The 5,940-nt window shown below is 44.3% G+C and overlaps 1 protein-coding gene across 3 annotated transcripts in view; it reads left to right on the top strand.

Moving 5' to 3' along the window:
- The window catches only part of ZNF331 (zinc finger protein 331), a 55,108-nt gene that overhangs the window by 5,099 nt on the left and 44,069 nt on the right, over positions 1-5,940 (top strand). The gene's annotated exons all lie outside the window — the stretch shown is intronic.

The raw sequence follows: 5,940 nt of genomic DNA, 5'->3' as shown, positions 1-5,940 counted from the left end.
AAAAAAAAAAAAAATATCTCTCACATATTTCTACCGTATAGGATTAGAAATACATCATCTGAATCTAACCTATGGCAACAACTGTTCAACAAAGACAGCCTTTTAGAATTAGATTACAGAATGTTAATGTTCCTTTCCCAGGGCATCACAGTAATCACTGATGAACACTAATCACTGGGTGCCTTGCAGATACGGACTTTCCATGTAACATTAGCAAGATTATTTGTACAAGTAATGAATATGGGCTGTATAAGTAACATTTCCAAGATAGAAAAAGAATTAGATGACAGTATCTCATATGTATCTCCCTTATCCTGTGGAACACAAGATTCAGCCTCCTGCTAATGTTCTCAAATTGGCATCTTCTCAGATTAGAGTCGTTAAATTAGATGTTTTTTATGCAGAACAGTGTCTCTGTCCCCCAGCTGCTGATGGAACATTTCCTCTTTATATTTCTTAGAATCTCTTTTGCTAATGTATTCGTTTTGTTAAACGAAATGAGTTTCATTCATAACATCAGACTCTGAATGTTATTTTTGGTTAATATTGATTACGCAGACAGCGGGTTCAAGGAAGGCACTTTGTTTTTTTTGAGATGGAGTTTTGCTCTTGTTGCCCAGGCTGGAGTGCAATGGCACAATCGCGGCTCACCGCAACCTCTGCTTCCGAGGTTCAAGCGATTCTCCTGCCTCAGCCTCTTAAGTAGCTGAGATTACAGGCAAGTGCCACCACACCCAGCTAATTTTGTATTTTTAGTAGAGACAGGGTTTTTCCATGTTGGTCAGGCTGTTCTTGAACTCCCGGCCTCAGGTAGTCCACCTGCTTCAGCCTCTGAAAGTGCTGGGATTACAGGTGTGAGCCACCGCGCCTGGCGGCACATTTTACCATTAGGAAAAAGAGGGGGCCAGGCGTGGTGGCTCCCACCTATAATCCAAAGCACTTTGGGAGCTGTGAGGCAGGAAGATCGCTTGAGCCCAGAAGTTCAAGACTGGGCAACATGGCAAGACCCTGTCTCTATTATGAGTTTTTTTATTTTTTTGAGATGGAGCCTCGCCCTGTCTCCCAGGCTGGAGTGTAATGGCGCGATCTCGGCTCACTGAACCTCCACCTCCCAGTTCAAGCAATTATCCTGCCTCAACCTCCCGAGTAGCTGGGATTACAGGCGCGTACCACCATGCCCAGCTAGTTTTTTGTATCTTTAGTAGAGACGGGGTTTCACCATGTTGGCCAGGCTGGTCTCGAACTCCTGACCTCGTGATCTGCCTGCCTTGGCCTCCCAAAGTGCCGGGATTACAGGCATGAGCCACCACGCCCAGCCTCTATTATAAATTTTTTTAAAATAAAAATTATAAAAAGAAACTGTTTTTAAAAGAAAAAAAAGGGAGATTGGCTGATGTGAGTTGGTCTTCGATAACAACAGGTAACTTCTATTACACAAATGTTACATATTATTGAGTGTTTTACGTAGATTATCTTATTTGCCAGTTGTAACAATCACGCCCTGTAGTATTTTTATTCCATTTTATCACTGTTGAAACAGACACTATGAGGCTAACTGCCAGAGTTCAGATTCACATCTCAAAAGTCAGACCACACAACCTGTATTCTTAATTTCACCAAAACATCTCTGCCCAAATTATATACACCTTCTTAATCTACCTTCTTCACTTGGTAATTCATCATAAAAATTTTCTCAATAAGCCGGGTACGGTGGTTCACGGCTGTAATCCCAGCACTTTGGGAGGCCAAGGCAGGCAGATCACAAGGTCAGGAGATCAAGACTGTCCTGGCCACCATAGTGAAACCCCATCTGCACTAAAAATACAAAAATTAGCTGGATATAGTGACGTGTGCCTGTAGTCCCAGCTACTCGGGAGGCTGAGGCAGGAGAATCACGTGAACCCGGGAGGCGGAGGTTGCAGTGAGCCAAGATGGCACCACTGCACTCCAGCTTGGCATCAGAATGAGACTGTGTCTCAAAAAAAAAAAAAAAATTCTCAATAAGAATCAATATTATTAGGCCGGGCGTGGTGGCCTATGCCTGTAATCCCAGCACTTTGGGCGGCCAAGGTGGGTGGATCACTAGGTCAGGAGATCGAGACCATCCTAGCTAACAGCCTACAGTTAAACCTGTGAAACCCTATCTCTACTAAAAATATAAAACATTAGCCGGGCAAGGTAGTGGGCGCCTGTAGTCCCACGACCCCTGTAGCTACTTGGGAGGCTGAAGTGGGAGAATGGTGTGAGCCCGGGAGGCGGAGCTTGCGGTGAGCTGAGATAGCGCCACTGCACTCCAGCCTGGGTGACAGAGCTCCGTCTCAAAAAAAAAAAAAAAAAGTCAATATTATTAGTATTCCTTGCCATCACATAGCAGACCATAATTTAATCTATACTGTGAGATATTTCTGTTTTTTCATTGCTGAAACAATAGTCTCTGGAAATCATAGATAAGATCAAGGATGGAATCTATGTCAGTATCCTGGCTGTGATACTGTACTGTAGTTTTGTTTTTTTCTTGTTTGTTTTTCTTTGTTTGTTTTTTGAGATGGAGTCTCTCTCTGTCACCCAGGCTGGAGTGCAGTGGCGCAATCTCAGCTCACTGCAAGCTCCACCTCCCGGGTTCAAGCAATTCTCCTGCCTCAGCCTCCTGAGTAGCTCGGATTACAGGCTCCCAACACCATGGCCAGCTAATTTTTGTATTTTTAGTAGAGACAGGGTTTCACCATGTTGGCCAGGCTGGTCTCGAATTTGTGATCTGCCTACCTTGGCCTCCCAAAGTGCTGGGATTACAGGCATGAGCCACCGCACCTGGCCTGTGCTGTAGTTTTATAAGCTATCACTACTGGTGTAAGTCAGGTTAAGGGCATACCAGATCTGTCTCTATTATTATTTACAACTACATGTGAATCTACAGTTATCTCAGTTTTTTAGAAAAAGAAATAACTTTCCTAGAAAAACATTTTTCTTGAACACTCTGTCACGTACATTTGTGTACTTCTGTTTTCTTGTCTTTCTAACTGTTTCCTCCTCCTGGACCCATAAATTCCAAATGTGGAATTTTGAGTCAAAATTAGATGTTTGTGAGGGGCCCGCACTATACCACACGCTGTGACGTTAGTACTGGGAATGAGAGCGTGACTAACCGGGCATAACTGCGGCCTGCACATTGTTTACAATCCAGCAAGCAAGGGACACCGAAAAGCAGCTCGGGCAGCCTGTGCTGGCTGGCGGCCTGCAGAGAATTCCAGGTGACGCTCCAGAGGGCCTCCATACCCTTCTGAGGACAGCCATGGCTCGCCCGGCATCACCCTACCAGAGACTAGACGGGGTCCCAGATGGGGTGACACAGCCCCTGTCACATCCACTCATGGACACAATAGGCCACGCTCCCAATCACCCAGCCACAGTCCTAGACCAGTCACTGACTCACAGTCTGCCACTTGTATTTCCATTGTCTCTGGGCTTCCTCTGCCTTCACCTTCCAACCGTGTGGTACCTGCCTGAGAGCAGCAGCCCCTAGTGGGACATGAGAGCCAGGACCCTGTCATTAACTGAACCAACACAAAGGGCACAGCCATCGCCATAGATAACAGCGTTCAAGCCAGACGTGTTCTCCGTACAGGCTCCTGTGTTGCAGTAACAGGAAGCCTCGGGAGTGGGAATCCTTGTGGAGGGAGAGGTGACTAACTTGGTAGGTCAGTGTTGGGAGAACGACATGTTCTAGAATCCAGTAAATACAGGTTAGTCCCCAAGAACTCTGAAACTCACAAATGCCAGTGTCCTCTCAGTTCGGATTGGTTTCGGCCATGGCCTGGGGGCAGGCGTGCCCTGGAGGGTATTTGTTCATGCAGCCAGTGCTCCAGAAAGACCCTAGGGTCTTGTTCTTCCTTTCCCCTAGGCTGGCAGCCTGCAGAAACAGCATCCTGAGGGGAAAAAATTATTATTTAGGTTGGTGCAAAAGTAATTGGGGTTTTTGCCATTACCTTTAACGTCAATTACGTTTGCACTGACCTAATATATTACATGTCTTCAAGTCAGCTCTCCACATGAGGTACCTTTTTTGTTCATTAAATGATTTGTGTTTATATGACTTAGGACTCTTTACTCTTTATGGCCCCAGATACCCTCCCTAATAGCGGCGTATCCCAGTAATTCCTTCCCAGGGGGTGTGGCAACGACTAGGCAGATATATTCCTCCCAGTACCCCTGGTTGACCAGCCCTCTCCTCTGAGTATCCACAAACCCATTTGTCAAACTGTTGACGTCCTGCTGCGTGCTCTGGTTTTCTAAGATCTGATGCTACAGAGAAATCCCTCCTAGAGGTTCATGTTAGCACTTTATTTTACGGCGTGCTTGGGTAAGGAAGGGATTCGTTTTTAGGTGGAGTCAAACACAGATATCTTTGGTCTTTCCATGGGGCTGATTTTTAGAGCACAAGAAAAGAGAAAGTTAGCTTGTTTAGTCTGTACCTGGCAAAGTTGTCAGTTTTGTAAGACTTTTAAGAGTGGGGTTTGGGCAAATTTCTTTGTCACCAAAGGCAGGGATGTTTTTCAATATGCAGTAAATCGAAATTTGTTCTATTGACTTGGACTTCTTTGGGCGGACAGCTGCTGTATTTTTTTCAGTTCCCCCTGTGTGTGAGCTGTGAGAACCATACGGTTTAATGTTGAGTGTGAGTTGCCGAGGTTGGCACATGTCTTCAGTGACAATTTATGTATGTTTATGGTCTACGGAGCCTTTGATCTGTGTATACACTGCGGATTAAATCAAGCTGACTCACAGATCCCTCAACTCACTGATAATCATACTTGCAATGAGAACATTTAAATCTACTCTCTTGGCATAAAGTACACAATATTACTCATTATATTGAGTCACCATGCTAGACAATAAATCTCCAGAAATTATTCCCACTCCTTTCATCTTCTCATTCCCCATCACCCTCCCAGCCCCTGACAACCACCTCTCTTCTTCTGTAAGTTTGATTTTTTTTTTTTACCATGTAAATGACATCATGCATTTGTCTGTGTCTAGCTTATTTCACTGAGTACAATGCCCTCCAAATTTATCCATGTTGCCACAATAACAGGATTTCCCTCTTTGTAAAAGCTGGATAGCATTGCATTGTGTTATCTTTACCACGCTTTCTTTATTCATTCCTGATGAGTATGTAGGTTGATTCCTTATCTTGACTACTGTGAATAATGCTACTGCAGTGAACATGGGAGCACAGGTATCGCCATGACATACTAATTTCATTTTCTTTGGATATATACCCAGAGTGGGATTGCTGCATCATCTGATAGTTTTAGTTTTTTGAGGCATCTCCATAGTGTTTTCCATACTGGCTATACTAATTTACATTCTGACCAACAGTGTACAAGGATCCTCTTTTCCTCACAGCCTCGCCAACATGTTATTTTTGTTTGTTTGTTTTTTAATAAAAGCCATTCTTACACGTGTGAGGTGATATCTCATTGTGGTTTAACTTTGTGTGGCCCTGAATAATAGTAGTGATCTTGAGCAATTTTTCACAGACTTATAGCAATTTGTATGTGTTCTATCAAGAAATAGCTGTTCAAGTTTTCTGCCCATTTATTATCAGAGTTATTTGGTTTTTTGCTGTTGAGTTGTTTGAGTTCTATGTTTTGTTGTTTTTGTTTGTTTGTTTGTTTGTTTTCTAGACAGGGTCTTGCTCTGTCATCCAGGCTGGAGTGCAGTGGTCACAGCTCACTGCAGCCTCTACCTCCTGGACCCAAGTAATCCTACCTCAGCCTCCCGAGTAACGGGACTACAGGCACATGCCATCATGCCCCGCTAATTTTTCTTTTCTTCTCTACTCTTTTTTTGAGATGGAGTCTCTCTCTGTCACCCAGGCTGGAGTGCAGTGGCACAATCTCGGCTCACTGCAACCTCCGCCTCCTAGGTTCAAGTGATTCT

Source organism: Mandrillus leucophaeus, unplaced genomic scaffold, assembly GCF_000951045.1.
Source record: "Mandrillus leucophaeus isolate KB7577 unplaced genomic scaffold, Mleu.le_1.0 Scaffold104, whole genome shotgun sequence".
NCBI lineage: Eukaryota > Metazoa > Chordata > Mammalia > Primates > Cercopithecidae > Mandrillus > Mandrillus leucophaeus.
The sequence above is the reverse complement of the archived record's forward strand: the minus strand, read 5'-3'. Positions and strand labels throughout refer to the sequence as shown.